The following is an 18,383-nucleotide window of genomic DNA, read 5'->3' as shown; positions in this document are numbered from 1 at the left end:
CTGTAATGGGCGGTATTTTAGAGGGGTGGGATATTCGCAACACTAGGGGGGCCATGAGAGGACTGGGAGCTGGAGGGACTGGGTTGTTGCGCAGCGTGCCGCTCCGCGAGCCGAAGGTTCGGCTCGGGACGCGGCAAGCGGCAGCAGGACGTGCCGCGCCCTGAGCCTTGCATATGTTTGTCGAGGCCCCAAATTGGGCATGGGGCCTCGTTTTCTCTTCAGTGCGGCGCTTCCCAGTAGATCCTGCTCCCCCCACTCACCTCTTTTCTTTCTTCTTTTCTTTCCTGTCGCCCTTGTTTAAAGCTCCTTATATACTTACTTTCTTTCCCATGTTTCTTTCTCTTCTCCCAGCATGCTTCCTTTTTTCCCTGCATGCACTGGTTCCCTATTCACTATGGTATTTTTTATATAGCATTCTAACACTGGATCCCAATTCAAGATGGCACCTTTATACTTCCTGTTGGTTACTTCCTGTTCCTGGGGTATATAAGATGTGTGATTCTTGTTCTCTTTGCGCTGCAACACTTCCTGTTTTGTGGTGATCTTCGCTCCTGTTTCTCTGCATCTGCTATTGAAACTCTGATTTTGCTCCAGCTTTTTCCTGGTCATTTTTCCTTTGTATTGATTTATTTTTACTCTTGTTTGTTTCAGGAGTTCCCTCTTGTTGAGGTTGTTTCCCCTTTTGGTTTTTTTTCCCTCAGGGACTCCTTCTGGAGGGCACGGACTGCCTTTGGCGTTCCCTCCGTCAGCAGCACCGTGGCTACCAGAAAGGGTCGCCCCTATTTGGGCCAAGGCAGAACTTACAAGAACAAGAACTCTGCCACACTTCCTGTGGGTCACAGACACAGATTACGAGTAGTTCGTGACAGATTTCAGAGCCCAACAAACCAGACCTCGTCAAGAGGAATGGAAGATACAGCAAGGGCGGCTGCAGATCCTGACCAGTCCCTACTCGTAACTATTCAGCAACAGGCCCAAGAACTGTAACAATTGAGAAATGAAAATGTGGCTTTACGACAAGCCTTGGCCTCCCGAAGTACTGATGTTCCTACTGTCTGTACCACTACTCCTCGGTTTTCAGGAGACCCCCATAAGCTGCGGAAATTTCTGGATGCTCTGACAGTCTACTTTGCTTTCAGACCCGCACAATTTTCACAAAATAAGACGAAAGTGGGTTATCTCATCAGTGCATTATCAGGCCCTGCCTTGGCCTGAGCGACCCAGATAACAGCCTCCAACGACTCGGTGTTGTCTGACTATTCCGCCTTCGTAAACAGATTCAAGCAAATGTTTGAACGCCCGGGATTAGAAGCATCAGCCGAGGAAGCACTCTGCGATATTCAACAAGGCACTCAGGATGTTCTACAATACATCACACGCTTCAGACAATTAGTGGCTGAGACAACTTGGGTTGACCGTACTCTGGTAACTCTGTTTCGTAGAGGGTTGCGAGAAGAAATCAGGGACGAATTAGTACACTCTTCCAGAGTAGAAGATCTTCGAGGCCTGATGGATTTAGCCCTCTCTATTGAATATCGTCTCCAAGAACATCGTTTGGAGAAAAGAAAGAGTCAAGGACCTTCCCAGTCAAGTACCTCACAAGTTTTTGTACATCGTCCTGAAGAACCTCGACCCATATCCAGAGAGCCTGAAGCAGAACCTATGCAGGTAGACACTGCTCGAGGCCCACTTTCTAACAGCGAACGGGAGGAAAGACGACGAAGAGGATTGTGTCTTTATTGTGGAGCCGCTGGTCATTTACTTCATACCTGTCCAATTCATCCTATGAAATCTTTGGGAAACGCTGCTTCCCGTCCTCTGCGAGAAGGGAGGGGACGGGATCATCTGCTATACCTTCCATCAGTTCTTCCAAAGAAAATGCCACTATCTTTTTTATGTTACCAGTTATCCTGCAGTTATCTGATGGACGAGAAGAAAGAACCCTGGCATTATTAGATTGTGGAGCTAGTGGCATATATATGGACATGACTTGGGCTAAAACACTACAAATTCCAACGCTGCCTAAAGAAGTTCCTGAACAAGTGCATCCCGTTGATGGCTCTTTATTATCCTCCGGCCCTGTAACATCAACCACCATGAGTTTAGGTTTACAGTTTGGGAAACATCAAGAACATATCTCCTTTGATTTAATCTCCTCTCCCAATCATTCTATAATCTTGGGAATTCTATGGTTCATAAGACACAATCCGTATGTTAACTGGGAAACCAGAACCATCTCTTTGTCTTCTCAGTTCTGCCACGATCATTGTTATGCTTCAGATACGTATTGGTCTCCCAAAAAGATCGTAACCTCTGAACTTAGTTTAGGGCTTTCCATAAATACAATCCAAGAGATACCAAGCCAATATTTGGAATTCCAAGATGTATTTAAAAAACCATCTCTACCTATATTACCTTCACACAGAGACTATGATTGTGCCATCCCTCTGGAACCCGGAGCAATTGTTCCTTTTGGGAGAATGTATTCCCTCACCGAACCAGAAAAAAAGGTTCTCAAGGATTATTTACAAGAAAATCTTCACAGTGGTCTTATCACTCCATCTTCTTCTCCTGCAGGAGTTCCCCTTTTCTTCGTACCTGAAAAGACTAAAGATCTTCGCCCCTGCATAGACTTCAGCGGATTGAATAAAATCAAAGACATCCTGGAGGCTGTCAGAGGGGCACAAAAGTTCACAATGTTAGACATTTGCGGAGCGTATCGTCTCTTGAGTATTAAGGAGGGTGATGAGTGGAAGACTGCCTTTCGGACTCCTTTTGGACATTATGAATATAAGGTCATGCCTTTCGGCTTAACAAACGCCCCCTCAGTGTTTCAAAGATTCATGGATTTCATCTTCTCCGATTTGTTGAACCACACGGTAGTGATCTATCTGGATGATATTCTTATATATTCCAGACACCCTGAACTACATTCTACACACGTCAAACAAGTCCTAAAGAGGCTCCGGCAGCATCAACTTTATTGTAAACCCGAGAAGTGTGAATTTGATAAAACTGAAGAAAAGTATTTGGGTTACCATATCAGTCCTAAAGGTATCTCTACGGATCCAGAAAAGGTGCAAGCCATTCTAGATTGGCCATCCCCTTCATCAATCAAGGAAACTCAATGTTTCTTAGGACTGGCCAATTTATACCGTCAGTTTATTCTGGACTTTGCGAAACAAACCAGTCAAATTGCACAAACTCTTTAAACTGAGAATCTGCTAAATGGATTCATCTGGACAGACACGGCGGAGGCGCCCTTTCAAAACTTAAAACTGGTTTTCCCCCAAGCACCCATATTGAGACATCCAAACACTAGTAAACAATTTATTGTTGTAACGGACGCTTCAGAAAGAGCTATTGGGGCTGTGTTATTACAACAACAAGACGATGATGGTTTAGAACATCCCATCTTTTACCTAACCCATGTACTCTCTGATTCCGAACAACATTATTCAGTGCTGGAAAGGGAACTATTGGCTCTAAAAACTGCATGCCAAGAATGGAGACAATTTCTCATGGGCTCTAAGGAACCTTTTGAAGTAAGAACAGGCCATCGAAATCTGCAATGCCTACATAATTTTCAGTGCCGAAACAGTCGTCAGGCTCGTTGGGCCTTTTTTTTTGTCAGTACAATTTTTATGTTACCTATATCCCAGGATCTCAAAACATTCTGGTGAATGCCCTATCTCGCCGTTATCCCGAAAGTGTTCATACCTAGTCATCATATCTACTTGAACCTGACAAGATCATAGGTGTAGTTCAGTCATTCCTAGAGGAAGTACAATCTGAATATTCCACCCTTCCAGAACAAGAGCTAAAGGATCTGCGTTATAAGATACGTAAACATAGAGGATACTACTATCACAATGACACCTTATTTCTCCCTTCTAAGAAAGTGCAGGAAAAGGCACTTCAGATGTGCCATGATTCCCCAGTAGCTGACCATCGAGGTATTAAGGGGCATATTTATACTCCGTTTGCGCCGAAATGCGTCGGTTTTTTTGACGCAATTTCGACGCAAAACTAACTCCATATTTATACTTTGGCGTTAGACGCGTCTAGCGCCAAAGTCCATGGAGTTAGCGTCATTTTTTAGCGTGGACACCTACTTTGCGTTAATTATATGCAAGGTAGGCGTTCCCGTCTAAAAAATCGACTCCGAGGCATGTGCGTGGGATTTATACTCCCGGGCAAAAATCACGCCCGGGAGTGGGCGGGTCAAAAAAAATGACGTACGGCCGCTTTTGTGCCGTTTTTTAGTGCCTGCAAAAGGCAGGCGTTAAGGGACCTGTGGCCTCTGAAGGAGCCCAGAGGTGCCCCCCCATGCCCCCAGGGACACCCCCTGTCACCCATGCCCCCCCAGGAGGACACCCAAGGCTGGAGGGACCCATCCCAGGGACATTAAGGTAAGTTCAGGTAAGTGTTTTATTTTTATTTTTTTTGTGGCATAGGGGGGCCTGATGTGTGCCCCCCTACATGCCACTATGCCCAATGACCATGCCCAGGGGACAGAAGTCCCCTGGGCATGGCCATTGGGCAAGGGGGCATGACTCCTGTCTTTGCTAAGACAGGAGTCATTTCTATGGGGGTTGGGAGTGAAAAAAATGGCGCAAATCGGGTTGAGGCGAAAAAATTGCCTCAACCTGACTTGCCCCATTTCTTGACGCCCAAGCTCCATATCCCCCTACGCCGGCGCTGCCTGGTGTACGTCGTTTTTTTTAACGCACACCAGACAGTGCCGGCGGCTAACGCCGGCTAACGTCATTCAATAAATACGGCGCCCGCATGGCGCTTCAGAATGGCGTTAGCCGGCGCTAATTTTTTTGACGCAAAACTGCGTTGGCGCAGTTTTGCGTCAAAAAGTATAAATATGGGCCTAAAGCCGCACAAGAATTACTTATTCATTCCTTCTGGTGGCCTACATTGAAACAAGACTCTGAACGATATGTGAAATCTTGCCCTATTTGTGCTCAAAGTAAGGTACCCTGTACAAGGCCGGCAGGACTACTTCAACCGTTACCAGTTCCACCAACTCCTTGGCACACAATATCAACTGATCGTATGTGTTCATTACCTCCATCAGCTGGAAACCGGGTTATAATGGTAACAGTAGATTCCTTTACTAAGATGGCCCATTTTACCGCCTTAAAGAAATTACCCACCTCACAAGAATTAAGTCAGATATTCATTCAACATACTTTTCGCCTCCATGGTCTTCCCCAAAGTATTGTGTCTGACAGGGGACCTCAGTACATTTCACGGTTCTGGAGACACTTCTGTAAGATCCTAAATATCAATGTGGCATTATCATCAGGATTTCATCCTCAAACCAATGGGCAAACTGAACGTCTCAACCAGGGACTTGAGCAATATCTGCGTTGTATCTGTAACTCTACTCAAAGTAACTGGAGCATTTATCTTCCACTTGCAGAGTTTTCATACAATAATACCGTCCATAGTGCCTCCAAAGTCACTCCTTTTTTCTGTTCATACGGATTCCATACAACCTCTTTTCCTACTACTCCTAAGACGTCCTCTACTCTTCCCGCTATCACCTCTCTTTCCAAACGACTACAAGGGATTCAAAGACTGATTCGAGCTAATTTATTAGGCACTAAAAGATATATGAAAAGACTGGCTGATAAGAAACGTAGTGAGGCTCCGGTATATCAAATCCAAGATAAAGTCTGGTTATCTTCAAAATGTTTGCCCCTACGTCTCTCCCAAAACAAGTTCAAACCTCAGTACTATGGACCCTTTTGTATTCTATAGAAAATCAATCCTGTCACTTTCCGTCTCCGTTTACCTCGAACTTGGAAAATCCATCCAGTCTTTCATGTCTCCCAGTTGAAACCCTATGTACCTGATCCTTTTTCTCGCCATTATACTTGTCCTCCTCCTTTGTTGGTAGATGGTGAACCGGAATATGAAGTACAGGACATATGTGGATCTCGTATATTCCGGAACCGTCTTCAGTATTTGATTCATTGGAAGGGCTATCCTCTTTGTGAATGTTTTTGGGAGGATGCCTCTTCAGTTCACGCCCCTTTTCTGATTTGTCACTTTTTTTCAGTTGTTTCCGCACAAACCAGGGGCTCCGGGGGGGGGGACCTACTGTTGCACAGCGTGCCGTTCCGCGAGCTGAAGGTTCGGCTCGGGACGCGGCACGCGGTAGCAGGACGCGACACGCCCTGAGCCTGGCATATGCTTGTCGAGGCCCCAAATTGAGCATGGAGCCTCGTTTTCTCTTCAGTGCGGCGCTTCTCCAGTAGATCACACTCCCCCCACTCACCTCTTTTCTTTCTTCTTTTCTTTCCTGTTGCCCTTGTTTAAAGCTCCTTATATACTTACTTTCTTTCCCATGTTTCTTTCTCTTCTCCCAGCATGCTTCCTTTTTTCCCTGCATGCACTGGTTCCCTATTCACTATGGTATTTTTTATATAGCATTCTAACACTGGATCCCAATTCAAGATGGCACCTTTTTACTTCCTGTCGGTTACTTCCTGTTCCTGGGGTATATAAGGTGTGTGATTCTTGTTCTCTTTGCGCTGCAAAACTTCCTGTTTGGTGATGATCTTCGCTCCTGTTTCTCTGCATCTGCTATTGAAACTCTGATTTTGTTCCAGCTTTTTCCTGGTCATTTTTCCTTTGTTTTGATTTTCCTTTACTCTTGTTTGTTTCAGCAGTTCCCTCTTGTTGAGGTTTTTCCCATTTTGTTTTTTTTTCCCTCGGGGACTCCTTCTGGAGGGCACGGACTGCCTTTGGCGTTCCCTCCGTCAGCAGCACCATGGCTACCAGAAAGGGTCGCCCCTATTTGGGCCAAGGCAGAACTTACAAGAACAAGAAGTCTGCCACACTTCCTGTGGGTCACAGACACAGATTACGAGACATGGGTTGGGGGAGAGGGACCTTACGGTTTGGGACAACACAGGGTGGGACAGGAGTAGGGAAGAGGTCAAGTGGGAAAAGTTTTGTAGGTACAGTGGGCTAGAGTGTGGGAGGAAGTTTGGGAGTGGAGGTAGAGGGAGTGGTTGTAGGAGGTGTAAGTGAGCTGGGCTGGGTTGTAGTTGCATGTACAGTGTGTGTGTGTGAGGTGGATGGCTGTTGAGTGTCTGAGTGGGAGCGTTTCTGTGTTTTGGGAGTGGGCATAGAGGGAGGGAGAAGACAAACAGGTCGTGTGCATGTATATTGGGGTGGTGTCTGCAAGTGAGGTGGGTGTTCTGTAGGTGGTTGTGATGGTGGTGGTGGTGACTGTGCATGTGGTGAATGGGGTGCTAGTCTGCTTGTCTGCTCTTGTGGTGACTGTGAGCAAGGCTGAACAGGTGGCAGGATCTGGAACTGAGGATGCAGTGCATGCAGGTGTGAGAGCTGATGTGACTGTGAGGGAGGAGGTAGGGGGAGACAGTGGAGGCAGTGGCTGTTGTTGTGTGTGCTCGTGGGTGATGGCTGTGTGTGTGCTTGTGGTGTCATTTGTGGTGCTTATGCTTGTCTTTGCGAGTCCTGTCTGTTGTCTTGGGTGCATGCTCGTCTGATTGTGTGCTTGGGACAGGTGGGGGGAGAGGGCTTTGGGAACAGGTCGTTGGAGGGGCGACGGAAGAACTAGGGAGACTGGCCGTCGTCAAAGAGGAGGCCAGAGCCTGAAACAATCTCTGCAGGGCAGCCAAGCCACCATGAATGCCCTCCAGGTAGGCATTGCATTGCTGTATCTGGGATGCCTGCCCCTGGATTGCATTCACTATGGTTGACCTCCTTACAGAGATGGATCTCAGAAGGTCAATAGCCTCCTCAGTGAGGGCAGCAGGGCTGACTGGGGCAGGGGCTGAGGTGCCTGTGGCGAAGGAGACGCCCCCCCTCCTGGGTGAGTGGGCACGGGCAACTGGATGGGGAGGCTACTGGGAAGGTGATACTAGTAGGGGGCAGAAGAAGACGATGCTGGGGTAGTCCCAGAAGGGTGCACCACCACCAGGGATCTTCAGTTTGAGGAGGAATCAGAGTCTGTTGTTGTAGCTCCTGTCTCCCCAGTGGTGTTCCCCTCACTCTCCAACTCACTGGTCCCCTCGGGATCGGTTGACACTGCCTCCTGGGTGCCCTGGGCTGCAGCTCCCCCACTCACTGGTGCCCCTGCTCCTTCGCCAGATTATGCTAATGCACAAAAGCACAAAAGCACAGGAGATAAAAAGAAGGAAGGGTGAGGGAGAAAGAAAGGGAGCACAGGTTCAATTACAGCAATAACAGCACATATGGCAAACACATCACAATGACTTGGTAACACATCACAATGACTTGGTACCTACACTATGCAGTAACAACCCCAATACTAAACCATTGCCTGAGAACAACAGCTGTAAAGAACTAAGCAGACACAGCCATCTGCATACCTACTGGGACTCTCTAATCCATGTCTGCCTGTTGATAAAGTGACTGCACAGCATGAAATTGCCAGGTCACACCACCTAGGCAGTGGACATCAGACCATCACTCCAACACCGGTGATTCAGGATGTAGGTCCTTACTGAAGCTGGAATACCAACAAATTACCTATACCAATTGTACATAGTACTCACATTGCTATGCAGAACTTGACAAGATTAGCTACAGGAGCATATTGAGGCATACACTGACTAGAACCTTGCAGCCAAACACCATGGCAGGCATCAGGAATGAATTCCACACAGTGTGTTCTCACCCCCTTGTGGCTGCTGTGCTGCCCTCAAGCGCCCATCCAACTCCGGGTTGTCCACTGCCAGTATGTGAGCCATTAGAAGGGTCAGGGGACAGGCACTCCTCCCACATTGGGAGGACGTCCCCAGCTGGGCCTCCGCGGTCTTACGGGCCCAGCATCGCAGGTCCTCCCACCTCTTTCTGCAGTGGGTACTCCACCAGCTATGGACCGCCAGGGTCCGCACGTCCTTGGCGATGGCACACCATGTTGGGTGCTGACCTGCATTGGAAACACAGACATAAGAACACCATGAGCTCCACACCACATTCTGTTACAGCAAAGGACTACATACTGCATTGATCCCACATTCAACCAACACATAACTCGTACCTCTGGGTACACATTGCATGCAGCAAAAAAGCACTCCCTAAAGGACACACTGCCTGCACACACATACATCTACATAAAGCCATGTCGCATCCAAAATACCCTAAAGGTGGTCACCCGTTGATCTGGAGACCCATACAACTGTCCATAAAAGGGTAGGACCCCATCCACAAGCTTCCCAGGTACAGGTGCTGTCAGTGCTCCACTTCCTGGCCAGTGGATCATTTCAGGTGACTGTAGAGTTTTGACTGCCTTGATGAAACACATGACCAGCTATATCTCATTCCCCCACAGTGATGATTTGCCCACTGTGAAGGCTGCATTTTACACAACGCGACACATTCCACATGTGATTAGGGCCATTGATGGGACCCATATTGCTTTGGTTCCTTTCAGGACAAATGACCAGGTGTACTGAAATAGGAAGAATTACCATTCTATAAATGTGCAGATGGTGTGCCTTGCTGATCAGTATATTTCTCACGTTACTGCCATGTTTCCAGGATCTGTGCATGATGCCTACATATTGAGGAACAGCAGTGTCCCACAGATGATGGCACAACTACAGAGAGAGAGTCTGGCTCATAGGTGAGCTTGATGTTTCACACAATGTAGGTCACTGTATGCCACCTGGAATTGTCCCCTCTGCTATTGTACATAAGTAACTATTTCCAGGTAACTCCAGCTACCCAAACCTATCCTGGCTGTTGACGCCAGTGAGGAATCCAAGGACAGGAGCAAAGAATCATTACAATGAGGCACATGGATGGACCAGAAGAGTCATTAAAAGGACTATTGGGCTACTGAAAGCCAGGCTCAGGTGCCTCCATATTTCTGGTGGATCACTAATCTACCCCTCTGGGAAGGTCTGCCAGATAGTGGTGGCAATGCACCTGTGGTAACAGAGGACACTCAAGACAGTGATGAAGATGGGGAGGAGGAGGATGTAGACAACAGGACATCTGATACACCAGTACTTCTAATGACACTCAGATAAGACTGAACTTCTGTTCACACCACCATTACAGTTAAGAGCTGTGTGGCAGCTATGATGTACCAAACACAAATGTGTGCATTATGTGACCTGACACTGTTCCATCTGTGGTCAGTCGTGCCAGTGTTATAATGATAGTGATAAAACTTATTCAGCCCATGCAATGTATCAGCTGTTTTGGATTTTCAAATACATGCCTACATGAAACTGTGTCCTCATTCCATTCAGTATTTAGCATTTGTTTCTGGGAATGTTCTGTGAGTTACAATGTGCTTACACAACCGCTCTGTGACTTCATTGTCCCTGACAGTTTGGGCCAGACTAGGGGGTCCAGAGGAGCTATTGACATACTCACAATATGGCATAGCTAATACTCTGGTATCTTGTGTGAGGGCCTGAAATGAGTTGTTTCTCCTCACTGCTGCTGACTGGAGTTAATTGCAGTGCAAATTTCAGAGTTGATGTGACCAGCTGAGTGTAGGCTGTTGTGTTACAGGGGCTCATGCTGCTCTACTTCATTAACTTCTTATCTGAATGTTACTAATGGTTTCCCTGTTTACAGATGTTGGAATGGTCACTACTGTGTACTCATGTTATGCCTACAGACTGCTTTCACACAGTTTATTTGGATGGTGACTTGTGGCATGCTCTTTCATTGGTTATGTGTACCCCAAGCTGACCGTCCATTGGATGGATGCGCACTTTACATTACATTTGCACAGGAAATAAAGGTCAGAACATTGCATATTGTTGAAATTAAAGCAAAAATTCTTCATTTCTGTTTAAGTGTGTTTATTGAATTGACAAAAAGGAAGGGATAGTGCAATAGAGTGGGGTGATGGTGGACAAAATCTTCAGTGTAGTGGTCCAGTTGATTTGTAACACAGGTCCAATATCCATGGGGCCATAGGAAAAGGAGCAATGGCAGCCCAAAGTAAACAAGGTGTCTCAGTGGCACAGGAGGGAGACATCTAGGAGAGGCTCACTTCCTAGCAGTGGTTTGGGTCTTGGCTACAGTCTCTGGTGGCTGTCTAGGTCGTAGGAAACGTTTGCAGGGTGGTTCTTCTGCTGCAGAGGGAGGGGTGCTGTTGATCTGTGAGTCCTCTGGCAAGTCCTCCTGTCCACTAGCTGCAGCAGATGTGGAGGACTGGTCAGTACACTGGCTAGTGGAAGGGGCCCTCTGGTGTGTTGTGTACTCACCCATGATGACAGCCATATCACTCAGCACCCCTGAAATGGAGGCCATGTTGGCATTTAAGGCCTGCAACTGCTGCAGGACCTCCTGGTGGTGTTCCCCCTGCAGCCTCTGGTTCTCCTGTAAGACAGTTAGTACCTGGCCCATCCTGTCCTGGGATTTCTGGTATGCTTCCAGGACAATGTGACAGTGCCTCCTGGGCAGTCAGTTCTCTGGATCGTATAGGAGGCTGGCCTGGTTTGTAGTGCGTACCTATAGTACTTACACCTTATACCAGGTCCAGTTATCCCTTGTTAGTGAAATGTAGGCAGTGTCTAGAAGCCAGGCTCCCTAGAGGAAGCTGTGGATGAGCAGCCAAGGCTTATCTAGGAGACATGCAAAGCTCATGCAATACCACTGCTGTCATACAGTACTCACACACATGAAAGAAAATACCCAGTGTTACAAAAATAAAGGTTCTTTATTTTGGTGACACAAATACCAAAAATACCATAGAGACTGTACTGCCTTAGGAGGTAAGTAATACACAAATGATATACATTAGTATGCTGAAATAGTCATAAAAACAGTTAGAAAACAGTGCAAATAGTGGAAATCATAATAGTTAGAAATGGGCCTTATACCATATACTAAGAAAGTGGAAAGCGAATGTCAGTTTCCCACCTAGGCAAGTGTAGTGTGTAGAGGGGAGCTGGGAGTACTAGAAAACCCCAAAGGTAAGTACTAGAACCCAACCCAGAGACCAGGAAAGCAGAAGTAAATCACAGTAACTTTCCCAGAACACACAGAGAAATGAAAAGAAGAATTATGCATGAACCAGAAGAGACTGCAAGACACCAACAGTAGATTCCTGAACCTGAGGACCTGTGGAAGAAGGGGACTAAGTCCAAGAAGCACAGAAAAGTCCAGGACGAACAGGAGCCCCTGCTAATCCGGGTGAAGGTTCAAAAGAGGAACTACTGATGAAGAAGAACAGTCAATACTGCACCCAAGAAGATGGAGTCACGTTCCTGGTTGGTGCAAATAATGTCCCACGCCAGATGGAGGATTGCAGTATGGTTTGCAGTATGGTTTGCATTGATAGAATCCACGAACAAGCCATGGCACCCGCAAAGCTTGTGGTTAGCGGAAAATGGCACTGCCCAGGACCAGGAAGGAACAGTTGGATTCCACCCAGGAGGGGTAGTTGAAGGGGGCTCTCAGCAACTCAGAGAGCCCACAGAAGACCGGGCAGCACCCACAGGAGTCCCACAGCATAGGGACAAGGAAGGTGCAAAAGAGGCCCATGCAGCACTACGACAAAGGCTCCCACGCCACCTGATAACCACTCAGGAAGCTATGCGTTGCAGGATAGAGTGCTGGGGGCCGGAGCAGCAAGATGCATGAAGAACTTTGTGGAAGGATGCCAACAAGCCTTGGCAACTGTAAAACATGTGGTTCACAGGGGTACTGTCTTGCGTGGGGAGGCAAGCTCTTACCTCCACCAAAGTTGGACAGTTGGATAGGAAGACTGTCAGGACCACTTCAATCTACCACTCGTGATACAGGATTTATGCAACTCAGCAGGAGAGGGGATCCACACAGCCGGTCATCATTGGAGTTGGTGCCTGCAGAAGCAGGGGACTGACTCTTTCACCCCAAGGGGGATTCCTTCGCTCTTCTGATGCAGGCTGAAGATGGGCTATCTTCAGAGGATGCATGACTGGGAAACAGTTGCAGTTGCTGGCAGGAGCTGGAGATACGATGTTGCATAGTGTGTCTTGCTTCTTTGTTGCAGTTTGAAGTTGAAGTGGAGGATGCAGAGGATTCCTGCTGGAGTCTTGCAATCTGAATCTGAAAAACCACCCAAAGGAGAGACCCTAAATAGCCCTGAAAGGGGGATTAGTCAGCTAACCAGGTAAGCACCTATCAGGGGAGGGCTCTGACGTTACCTGCTGGCACTAGTCACTCAAATTCTCCCAGAGTTCCCTGCCAACCTTGAATCCAAGATGGCAAAACCCAGGGACCCTCTGGAGGAGCTCTGAGCACCATCCCTCGGGTGGTGATGGACAGGGGAGTGGTCACTCCCCTTTCCTTTGTCTAGTTGAGCGCCAGCCGAGCAGGGACTGGGGGGGTCCCTGAGCTGGTGTAGACTGGATTATGCAAGGATGGTACCAAATGTGCCCTTCAAAGCATTTCCAGTGGTTTAGGGAGGCTACCCCTCCCAAGCCTGTAACACCTATTTCCAAAGGGAGAAGGTATAACACCCCTCTCCCAAAGGAAATCCTTTGTTATTCCTTCCTGGGCTCGAGCTTTTCAAGCAACAGGAGGGCAGAAACCTGTATGTGAGGTGGCAGGAGCTGGGGCTGCCTGGAAAACCTCAGAATGCTGAAATGGCAGTACTGGGGGTCTCTAAGGAGCCCCCAGAATGCACGGCATCATATGACCAATGCTTGCAAAAGCATGGGGGTATGATTCCTTCATGTTTGATACCAAACATACCTATGTTCGGAATTATCATTATGTAGCTGGACATAGGTAGTGACCTATGTCCTGTAAAAGTGTAAAATGAAGTCCCGCACTCACGAAGTCTGGGAAAATGGTCCTGGAGGTCGTGGGGGCACCTCTGCTAGTTCACAGATGCCCTCACACACAGGTACTTTGCACCCTGCCCTCAGGGCAGGAGGGCCTTCTATCGGGGTGACTTATAAGTTACCTGGTGCAGTGCAAATGGCAGTGAAAGGGTGCTTGCACCTTTTCACGAAGGCTGCAAAGGTAGTCCTGCAGAAGCCTTTCCATGGGCTTCCTATGGGTGGCAAAATAAATGCTGCAGCCCATAGGAATCCCCTGGAACCCCAATGCCCTCGGTACCTAGGTACCATATACTAGGGACTTATAAGGGGGCACCAGTATGCCAGTTGTGGGTGAAATACTGTGTTAACAGTAACCAACAACCAATTTTAGAAGGACAGAGCATAACTACTATGGTCCTGATTAGCAGGATTCCATTAGACACAGTCAAGCACACTGACATCAGGCAGAAAATGGGGTAACCATGCCAAGAAAGAAGGTACTTTCCCACAAGTTGGCCCACCCCTTGGCGCACAAATATCCTCCCACTGACCCTGGCCCCCTGTGACCCCTGAACTGTGTGCCCACTCCCAGTGACACCAAAACCTTCATCATCTTGCCTGTGTGGTGTCAACTCAGGTCCCTGTGCAGGTGGGCACACTATTGAGTTTGGAGACATTGGGTGGCTCCTGTGGTAGTGGAGTCTGATGTGGGGTGCTCTGGGGTGGAATGGGTATTGCTTGTGGTGTTTGACTGACCAGGGAGATCATCCAGATCCAGTCATCCAGAGTTGCTGTCATCACTGGGACCTTCTTCTGGTGGAGGACTGGATTGACATGGCACATGCTGCCAGCTGACATTGGCTGGGGTACCTGTGGATATGTATGATATTTGTTACATTCATTCTCAGAAACAAATTCAGGCTTTTCTGGGTTTCCCTATGGGATGGGTGTGGTTTTTCCACATTTGGTTTGTGTATGGTGATGCATTGTGGGATTGGTAGTGCTACATGCTGCCCATGCATTACTAATGTGTGTGTGCATGCTGACCTTGGATGGGTGTGCTTGCAGTGGGTAGGGCATGCAGGGGTAAATTGTTGAGGGTGGTTATGGGGGTAAATCTCTATTTGGAAAGCAATGGGTGAAGGGAGTTAGGGTGACGGGGAGACATGCCATGCAGGTGTCGGTAGTGGTGGGAAAGTAATGGTGACTTACCAGTGTCCAGCCCTCCAGTGATTCCAGTGAGGCCCTCTGGATGCAGGATAGCCAAGACTTTCTCCTCCCATGTTGTCAACTGTGGGGGAGGAGGTGGGGGTCCACCGCCAGTCTTCATTACAGCAATGTGGTGCCTGGGTTCAATTGCATGCACCTTACCCTGTAGGTCGTTCCACCTCTTTCTAATGTCATCCCTTGTGCGTGGATAGGTTCCCACGGAGTTCACTTTGTCCACGATTCTCCACCATAGCTCCATCATCTTGGCAATGGAGATCTGCTGGACCAGTGCAGCTGTGGCTCTACCCTTACGATTGTGTCTACCATGACCTGCAACTTCTCATCAGTGAAATTATGGTTCTTTTGTGGGGACATGCCTATTGTGTAGTGGATGTAGTGTGTGTATTGTGCAGAGGGTGGAATGTTTGGTTGGGGTGCAGGATGTGTGAGTATGTGGAATGCTGTGAAGTAGTGATTGTGTCCAGTGTTGTTGTGTGTTAGCTGTGGAGTTATGGTGTGTGGTATGTGATACATGACGGGTGTGTAGGTGGTTGTGGTTTGTGTGTGCAGTTCTGGAAATGTTTAGGTTGCCAACATATAGCTAGGTTTTTGCATTTGCATTGTGGCTTGCTTGGAGGTGTGTTTTAGAGTGCTGTTGTTGGGTATGTACAGTGTGTTTATATGTGTCAGGTGTGGGTTTTTCAATCTAGCCAATGTTGGCTTCTGTGGGTGTGGAGTGGCAAAATCAACTCGGCGGTCCACACCGCCAATGGGTAACTGCAGTTGAGTGAATGCTGTGGTGATTCGTGGGTCATTATTTGGAGGGTAGTGTGTTGCTGGTGTGGTGGGGAGGATGGTGGGACCGACTTTCACTTCTTCATTGGTTCTGGTGGGATTGTAATTTTGCCTGCTTTCTGGCAGTTTTGTGTTTGTGAGTCATAATCTCGCAGGCAGATTGCCGCCTCTGCGGCAGTCTTTTGGTGCCCATCACCATGGCAGTGTTTGGAAAAGACCACCAAAGTTATAATGATGGCCAATATTTCATGCATCACCAATGTCCGCCACTATCAATTTTATCAAGTCTTTTTACTAGCCTTGTTCAAAAACGTAATTGTTTGCACATTGATGGCCCAGTTATGAGTTCAGCGGTCTGACTGCCCAAACTCCAATACGGTGGTGGGGAGGTGGGTGTCAAGCCGGCCACCTCACCGCCATCACATTGCGAGGTTTCCGCTGGACTAACCTGCGAAAACAGTGCGACATTGGCATCGGCTTGCAGAGAGGGCCATGGCCAATGACAGCGCACGCCACACCCTTGGAATGCACGCTGTCCGAGGATATGGACAGGGGAGCCCCTGCACTGCCCACGACATGGTTGTGGGCAGTGTAGGGGCCTCCCTGTGGCCCCAACTTCGCCCTTCCACAAGTCTTTTCATGGCATGGATCCCAGCATGAAAAGGCTGTCAGAAAGGAAGGTCATGATGAGCACAGCGTTGCTGAACTCAGCACCACTGTGGCTGACCAAGACTTTCACCGCTGGTAACCCACTGGTATCTCTGATCCTGGCAGTGGTCTCCTGGCGGTCTGACCACCAGATTCATAATCTGGTGGTTGAGCCTCCAAGGATGCGGCGGTCAGACTTCCACAGAGGGCACGGCAGTCCTATGGACCGGCATCCTTGTAAACAGGCCCTAAGTCTTATATTTTACATGTTAAAACATGCTATAGCTGCTTAGTGACGTGTGTGTGTACTCCCAGCTCCTTAAAGGAGTGGTGCAAAAGGTGTCATTGATCGGGCAGACCTTCAAGACATGCAAATAATATGCATGAATGACTTTGAAATTAGCTTGTACCTTCGAGAGACTTTCCTTTTTGTCTTTCACTGACCATGTAGGGCATAGGTCCAGGGTTAAAATAAAATGCCTAGTCAGAGATGCATTTATTTAATTTCTGCATGTAAAAAGTAACAGAAACCAAGGTATGTGTGCTGCACTGGGGATTTGTATATTTGCAAAATAAGCCAAGAATGAGTTTACTTTTGTGAGAGGAAGGTTCTGACCATCTGGTCCACCCTGATTTTCCACTTTTTGACCCCCTGGTTTTTGACCTTTTACTGCGAGAGAGCCACTTACGAACTCACCCACAGTAAACTTGTGGTAAAATGGACTGCAGATGTTTACTGACGGTGCTGCCTTGCTAAGGAAAGGCTGCTGTGGTGCAGCAAGAGTAGGAGGCCCCGGCTGGTTACACGTGATCATGTGTGCACACACATGTGCAACCATTTGAGGGCTAAGCGGAGTGGGTTCCTGGTGTGCGCAGCCCAATAACTGTGATTTGGTAGCCTGCCGCAGAAGGAACTATGCAGAGTGGGTGGTGACCTGGAGTAGGCCTCATAAGATGGGTGTACACATGTGAGGGATAGCCAGTGTGCTCACTGTCTTTTTACTGTAGGAACACTCCATTAAATGTCAACGTCAGGGACCTTACTGTCTTTTCACAATCAATTTGAATGTAAATGGGAAAGAGTGGCCTAGGGCATAACTCAAGTCCGTTAGGGCCCACAGAGCTCAGAGTCATACCAAAGTAATCCAAAATTAATCCTAAACTGTAAACTATTTGAACATGTCTCTATATGTTCTTTGTTGAAGCAGATTTGAGTAACGAGACTGACAGTCACCTCCTCGCAAATTAGATGTACTTATTTGCCACATTTAGGTGCGTTCACTCTAAATTATAGTCCAATATTGCATTGGGATACCAGGGATTGTTTTACCATGTGTGTTGTTGGATTATATTTCTCCTCAGGGGAGACATGAGTGATTACACAATTTCATCCAAGAGCAATTCCATCGATTTGTGTATATTTGTAAATTGTCGCATAGAATTGAGTAGTGTGTGTGTAATAAATGTACTTTTACTTTATCAAAAGGAAATGTACAGTCTGGACAATCATTTATTGAGTGTCATGCTTGTTTGCTCATGAATGGGGATTACTAGCCCACACCACCTCCCTTGGACTGCTCTGCAAATGCTAACCTATGAGACTCAAGCGCTACAATGGGGTGTTTGGTTCCCAGTGGTGGTCGTGTGCAGATCCATTACTTGTGCAGGCCACACAATTAATGACCCACTTTCCAACAATTAGGGAATCCTCTGTGAATCAGGTGACCAATGGGAAACTCTGATTCCTAAAGGAAATATTTATGTGTGCAATTTCTACATAAACTCAAAAAAGGCCCCAAAGGCAAGTTGTCCCTGAGACCTGGGGATGATGACTCCAGCAGGTGAGAACAAAATATGGCGCAAGTCCCCAGGGAATATTCAACTGGAAGAGTTACTGCCGGCTGAGCATGCATATCTACTTTGGTAACCAGCAGC

The sequence above is a fragment of the Pleurodeles waltl genome, chromosome 8 (assembly GCF_031143425.1).
Source record: "Pleurodeles waltl isolate 20211129_DDA chromosome 8, aPleWal1.hap1.20221129, whole genome shotgun sequence".
Taxonomy (NCBI): domain Eukaryota; kingdom Metazoa; phylum Chordata; class Amphibia; order Caudata; family Salamandridae; genus Pleurodeles; species Pleurodeles waltl.
The sequence above is the reverse complement of the archived record's forward strand: the minus strand, read 5'-3'. Positions refer to the sequence as shown.